The 7,647-nt window shown below is 31.8% G+C and overlaps 1 long non-coding RNA gene across 2 annotated transcripts; it reads right to left on the reverse strand.

Annotated features, from left to right (window-relative positions):
• Window positions 1-4,207: 4,207 nt before the first annotated feature.
• LOC146994110 (uncharacterized) lies at window positions 4,208-7,434 on the reverse strand. Of its 2 annotated transcripts, none has more exons than XR_015043842.1 (2): window positions 7,191-7,434; window positions 4,208-4,548 (listed from the first exon to the last, which is right to left on the reverse strand). It is a non-coding gene; the product is annotated as an uncharacterized LOC146994110 (long non-coding RNA). The 2 variants fall into 2 exon arrangements; XR_015043841.1 differs by lacking the exon at window positions 4,208-4,548 and adding an exon at window positions 6,177-6,332.
• Window positions 7,435-7,647: the final 213 nt, after the last annotated feature.

The raw sequence follows: 7,647 nt of genomic DNA on the forward strand, positions 1-7,647 counted from the left end.
TAATTTTTGATCACAGCAGTGTCCTAACCTTCTGTGCCATAAATCATCATTCTTTACTGCTAAAGCTGTAAATAAATTTGGTGAAAAATCACTAAAATATTGTCCGCATTTATCCAAGTATCCAAATCTAAAACGCTTGTTTTTGTTTTCAATATAAACTATTTCATTTTTAAAAATTACGCTTAAACCTGCTGCTTCAATATTTTTAACAGAAATTAATTGTCCGTTTAATTTTGGAACGTAAAGAACATCTTTTAACATTATTTCAACACCATTCTTAGTTTTACCGCAAATATCACCAATTCCTTCCACTTCTAAAATCGCCGACTTAGACGCGCACTTAACAGTTCCAGTCTTAGGCTTAATTGAGGTAAACCATTCCTTGTGAGAAGACATATGAGAAGTTGCACCAGAATCAATAATAAATTGATCATGAACAAGATTTCCAGCCATAAAAGATATTGCAGGGGAAGCATACTTATTACTATTTGAATTTGCCTGCTTTTTAGAATTATCAAAACATTCGCTTTTGAAATGACCACTTTTCCCACAGTTATGACAGACGCAGTTCTTTCTCCTACAAAATTTAACAGAATGTCCTTTTCTTTTATAATAAGTACAAAACAATTCTTTACGAGCACTAATAAAAACAGAGTTATCTGTATTTGGTTTAGAATACTTATTTTCATTTTTATAATCAAACATAAGAGATTCACAATCAATAAGTCTACTTGTAACAAAATCTAAACTCAAATTATTGCTTGGCTGATTCTCTAGAGATGCCTTAATATTTTCATATTCTTTTGGCAAAGACATTAAAATGTAAGTAATAATATCAAAATCGCTTACTTCAGAGCCAGAGACGCGTAGACTACTCACCAGGTTCATTATGCTGTCGATATGTTGTCTCATTGACACATGCTTGGATTTCCTTATGGTAGCTAGACGTTTACGCGTTAAAATTTGACTCACTACACCTTTAGCGCTATACGTAGCTTGTAGTTTCTTCCATATTTTACATGCAGTGTCTTCACGTTGAAGAGAAGCAATAAAATTGTCACTTAGAAGGGCAAGTATTAAGGCATAAGCCTTTTTTGATTTCAAAACATCTGCAACTCTGTCCGCAACTGCTTCTGTTTCCAAAAACGTATCCAATTCTCTTGCCTTAAATACTGCTCGAACTCTTCGACACCAAACAGTAAAGTTATTAACACCGTCAAATGGCGCTACACCAAAAGCTTCCCTTTCACCTCCGGAAAAAGCCATCATTCACAATATACCAAATCAAAATCACGCGAACGATAAATTATTACACTGAAGGTTCAATTAGGGAACTATCAGCGAATTATAACTTTTGAAGGAACCACGCTCTGCTGTTAAACATAGAAAATGCCGTGGTTCGCAAAACAAATATTTATTAGTGAGATATGCAGAGTAATACGCAGAGTTACATGCAAGCAGAATAATACTAAGCACAAGCAATAGCACAGATAAATAAGTACAGGCAGAATAATACTAAGCAAGCAGAATAACAGAATAATACTAAGCAGCGATAAGTGGTTACAAAGGTCATATATATAACTTTATAACAGATCATGGTTTAACAAATCATAAACAAGACACAATAACTAACCAATCAAAAGTAACATACAGAATGAGATTTAAGTTTTAGAATAACTCGGACCTGGCTGAAAGCTAATGAATGTTTCGGACTTGACAGAAAGCTATACTTCCTTTTAACCAGTAAGAATGCGATTACAAATATCTCAACAAAAATTAATTAGTTTAATGATTTGAGAACAATAAGTTAAATGCTTGTATCAATACAGGAATATATAAAAGTTTTACGACGTAATGCCGAATTATTTAAAACCATTTTTCGCATACTAATTCAAAAGATTAAGATATTACTTTTTTGAATTTGTGTTTAACAATATATGGTGAAATACTTGTTAATGGTTTAATATGAAAAATATAGTACTATTCATGATTGTGTTTCCTAATGATAGTGTTTGCTAAGTGAATAAAGGTTGCATTCAGTAGCAGGGAAGTATGTACATTTGCCTGTAAAATCAAGATTTAATTACGTATTGTATGTGTAAAACGGTAAACAGGAAACATGAGAGATTAATATGGTCCTAAAGGGAAAATTATGATGTCAAAAGGATCGGATGAAGTCATGAAGAGCATGCAAGCTGAAATCAAATTAAAGGAAATAGAGTTACAGCTAGAAAAGTGTGAATTGGATGCAGATGCGGCTAAAGACCGATTAAAGGAGATGGAATTTCCGGAAAGACAGTTAGAGAGAGAACATCAGATAAAAATTAAAGAGCTAGAAATTTAGAATAGAAAAATAGGAAAAGAAGAAAGCAAATCGGGCTTATAGAATGAAGGGGTGTCAGATTCTGAGAGCAAGGGAAAGAATTTCTTAAGACATTTAAAAATAATGAAAGGAGTTATGATTGACCAGCCATTGAAAGCTGAGGAATGGCTGTTCTTTTCCCATCATGCTGAAATAATGTTTAATCTCTATAAAATCACTGAAGAACATAAGGCGAAAATTATTTCGCAGAGTTTAAAAACCAAAGTTAAATGTTGGATCGCAAATTCGGGTTAAAGGGGTTAAAGGGACTATATTACGATTAAAGACCACGGTATTAAAGGAATTTCAGACTACCTTATTAGAACATAAAAAGAATTCAGAATGATGCGCGAAAAGGTATAAGGAAACTCATACTCAGCACATAGCGAGGGTTGAGGCAGCACTTGACTTCTACTTAGAACCCAGAAAAGTTAAGACTTTTAATAAACTAAGAGAACGTTTGATTGTGGATCAGGTAAAAACTAAATTACCTTAACAGTTAAGGAGCATATATTGATAAAAGAGTTCGAAAACTGGTTATGTCCATCAAAGTTTGCAAATTATTTGGACAACTTATTATTTTACAGCGATAGTTAGAAATTACAATACTAGTCTTCAGGCACAAAAAAAACTAGGTTCGAAAACAGGAACTGATAAGACAAGGAGAAAAGGTAGTGCGACTGAATAAGAGTAAGAGGAATTTCAATCTTGCTTGCACAATCGAGAAGGAGAAATACAAAGGGATAAAAATCTTCAGAATCTCAAGGCATGATGCAGACAAATAAGAAAACTCTAAAATGTGTTCAATATCAGGGTGAAAGACACATAAAATGATTTTGGCCAGCGATAAATCTAATGGCGGAATCTGAAACAGGAAACGACAAAGATGATATGGATGACGTACAAGGCAAGAGATTAAATAAAATATGTACAGGAATGTAGCTAGCTATGCAGGAGAGATTACACTAACTAGGGCAAACGGGGAATTACCTAGGTTAGGTTTACAAATAGGCAACTGTGGGTGTAAGGCAGTGATTGATAGCGGAGCAAAAGTTAGCGTAATCCGAAAATCGGAGGTTCCAGAGAGACGTTTGGCGTCTGGAGAGAAAATATGATTAAAGGCCGCCATAGGACTCCAGGTAGAAACCCAGTTAGTACCTATAAGTACCTGGGGTTGGGAGAAGAGGATGTACGACCTTATGTAAATGTTCATGCAGCAGTGGTGCATAATTTGAATGAAGAATGCTAGTGAAACTTCAAGATTTCAGAATCCTCAGGGAACAAAGGGATATTTACTGGAGAGAAAGGTAAGGAAGAAAAACTAGTTGTTCAAGAAAGCAACTTGGGCGGAGCAGAATCGACAGATCTGGAAAAAGCCAGTTCCGAGGTTGAAGACCAGCCGGAAACAGCTCAACTAAGCCGTTGGCAAGGAGTAAAGAAGAGGAAAAATAGAATTTAGAGGCAGTCAGCAATAGTTAGCGGATAGCCTACCCTAAGGCTCCTGTAAACCAGGCTGAATCACCAACGTTTCTCTCTTGGCGAGGGAGTGAACGCGCTGCCAATTTTGGCGCGTTTATCGCACACGCTGGCTGAATGTCTGCTGTTTTTTTAAAGATTTATTTTATAGACGCGCGGTATTCAGCGCATATAAACTTTTCGGATAATTTATTAATTCTCGAATAGTATATAGACGTTTTCACTTAAATAAAAATTTCGCGTATATTTTGTAAACATATTCAAAATAACTTATTCTTTAGATGTTTCAGTTTCGTTAGCAGACTATAATAAATAAGATATGAATAAAAACTTTCAATAGTGTCAAATGGGGAAATAGTTAAAGCGTAGAGTGTGCAAATAAATTTATCTTAATGACATTTTAACAAAAATTTCCATAAAAACACTGTAAATTCATACTAAAAAAATAACTTAAGAATATGTTGTCATTTAAGTCTGAGGTACATGGAAATAATTGTGCAAGATTCTGAAGAAACACTTTCTTTTAAATGTGTGAAATATTTCATAACATAATATGGAAGAAGAAAGTACAGCATTCTGTGTTTTGGATGCTTTTCATCAAATGTAATATAAATACGAACTAGAAACCGTAATAAAAAGTCCTTCCTCTTCAATCAGATCACCTTTGTGTTGCATTGTATTTGTAATACTTCTAAAAATCCAGTTTTTACCTAAATTAAAAAAACAGTTATTCCATAAAAGATAATAACTTTGAACGTATATAGAATGAATTTTGTAATTTGAGTTATGTTACAAAATAATTCATAGTTTATATATTTTATACTAATAATTTAGATAAAACCTGTCCAATTTAAGAATGTGTGTTACCCACATTCTTAAATTGTAAAAGGACGACTTAACCACATGTAATTCATTTCAAAGCATAAAAGAAAGCTTATTTTTTATTTTACACAGCAACAGCATTTTCATGCAGTCAAGTTTTTTTAACTGCTAGTTATTATACATAATACTTAATTTTAAACCCATTCTTATTAGAAAGCATAACTAAGAAACTTCTTTTTAAAGCACCACAGTGATTGCAAAGAATGTCGTTAAATTTACAAAAGTATTGAAGATATATTGAACAGCATTATAACAAGAAAGTACTGTACAAAATATGTAAATTTAGCATAACTTCTTTTTTAATATTTGCATAGTTTCCTCCAAATGAACCTTAATGGGAAGTTATCTTGCGAAAATTTAAAAGTATTAAAATGGCCTCTATTTAAGATGTAACTGCATTTATAATTATTTTGTAATTGCGAATAGATTATATTATTGCAATTAGATTATGCACTTACAACATAATTGCATAAAGTAATGAAATTAAGAGTTCACAGATACAATGTAATATAATTACAATGCAATTACCTAAATTGTAATTATAATCACTTATTTCATACCACAATATTATTACAATCACAATGTAATTTAAATTGGGTACTATATTTGCATACCCTCCACTCAAAAGGAGGTACTGATAAGCCTGGAAGTTATTATCAACAAAAAGCCTGTTCAGGACAGTTTGATGACAATTTCCACCGGGCGAAAAGTACATTCTTAAGCCCAGGCAAATCATGACAATAAAAATCATTTAGTCTTATGATTGACTATATTTTAAACCCTAAATTTGAATTCTGCACCAAATTATTTAGCTATATTTTAACATACTTTATGAATTATTAGAAGCGATATGGCAAATATCTTCTAAAAATAACTGTAAAATATTTGTATCCATTAATTGATTCAGATACACACTTTTATTATTTAAGTATATCAAAATAACAGTTTCATGTTCCTGAAATACAAAAATTATGGAAAAAGTTAAAGTAATATTCTTAGAAGCATATGATATTAGTCACCAGATGCAAAATTATAGTTAATTTTTTGCCCTAAATACAATTTTATTACACAGTAGTCAAATGTGTAACTTAATAACATGTTATATAAAAAATTAATGATAATAAGTTTATCAGAAATGAATTAATTCTGCATAACTTTCTGCACTTGAAAATTTTCTACACCTGAGGGGAGGGAGAGATCTAGTAAAATTAGATTTATTATAACTTCAGTTGGACCAAACACCTTCTCTCTCTATATATATGCATCACTAAAGAAATAAATAAAATTATCATGCTTAAAAAAAAGATATACCATACCAGTTTTTTTTCCCTTTACATTGAGAAATAACAAACAGTACAACAATGAAAAATACTATCCTTGAAATGTTGTTTAAATGAAGAAACACACACCATCTTTTTATTTAAGCATTACACTTCAAAAACAGATACACATACCAATTTATTTTCACTAGCCTTTATACTGATAACATGCCATATAAAAATGAAAAGAATTATCCTTGAAATTTAGATAAAATGAAGTAACACAATGGGAAAATTTATGCACACGGACATCTTTTTTCTATTGCATGTTGTCTGACATGATCCACAAGTGCCTAAAAATGTACCCAAAGAAACGCATTTCAATATTAACAAAAAATTGTTTACAGATTAAAATTCATTCATTTCATACCAGTATTATAAAGATCATGCATGAAACAAATCTGCTTTCCCATACTTTTAAGTAAAACTTTTATACTGGAAAATAGACTATATTTCTATAATTAGAAACAAGAAAATACTAATTTGAATTTTTGCATTCATTTCTAAATCTTTACTCCATTGCCAAATTGTATAATACTGTGATTATAAATAAACTTGCACAATCCTTGCAATTATTGAAGTCAGATTATATATATTTTGTCTCACACTATTCAATTTATTCTATTGACTTCAGATGTCAATGTCAAAATTCTGGAAGTTATTTTAACCAAGAAACAGTAGTGGGCACCGTGCATAAACAACTCATCTAACTTTTTAACAATAGTGATTATAAAATAAAGAAAAAATTATATATCATTCCAACGATATTGCAACTATAGTATAATGTTACATATATCTTTAGCAAACATTCAGATTTTATCTTGACTTTCCAAATTATTATTTATTTTTTAATAAATTTCAATATGCTAATGATTTTCATGTTACATTAGTATAAATTCCACAATTAGCACAGGAAAACAAAATCCGCGCTTTATATTAGAAGAGAAATTTCTTTTCCATATTCAAAACATCTACATTGGCGATGTTTGGCGACGGGTACATTAACCCTAGACTAATTTAATTATAGCTATTATTACAGAAATTAGCAGATACTCAGGTTATTGTACACAAGAATTTCACTTTACTTGCACATTATAAACATCAGAGAAGATATAAACTCTAAATGAAGGCGTAATTAACATTATACTTACTAAGCAAAGTTCAGCGCCTGGACCAGGTTTCCAATTGTCTCTTCGGCAATTATTTACCCATATTTTTCTTCTTTCTTCATTTTTAGGAAATTTTACCAATGTATGACCTTTCCGTGAATGATTTGAACAATTAATAGCTGTACATCCGCCCATTTTACACAAAAAAAACACAAAAAATTGTTGCACCTTAACCACTCAGCCGCCATTAAATCTCCCACTTGGGAGCGCGAATGCCTGATGATTCAGCCTGGTTTATAGCAGCCTTAGCCTACCCCTATCCCAAACCCGGCGTTTTAGACTGGCGCAAGCGGAATGTGGTTCGCTGAAAAGTGCATTTATGCGTGTACATAACAACATGAATGGGTATTGGCACGAGAAATTAAATTTAGTAGGAAACCTCTTACTAAAATTCAAATCGATTTTTCACACACCGAATCACTTTTCCGTAGCTAGTTGA

The sequence above is a fragment of the Stegodyphus dumicola genome, chromosome 11, assembly GCF_044657685.1.
Source record: "Stegodyphus dumicola isolate Sdum_Otavi_A_Nest chromosome 11, ASM4465768v1".
NCBI classification, from domain to species: Eukaryota; Metazoa; Arthropoda; class Arachnida; order Araneae; family Eresidae; genus Stegodyphus; species Stegodyphus dumicola.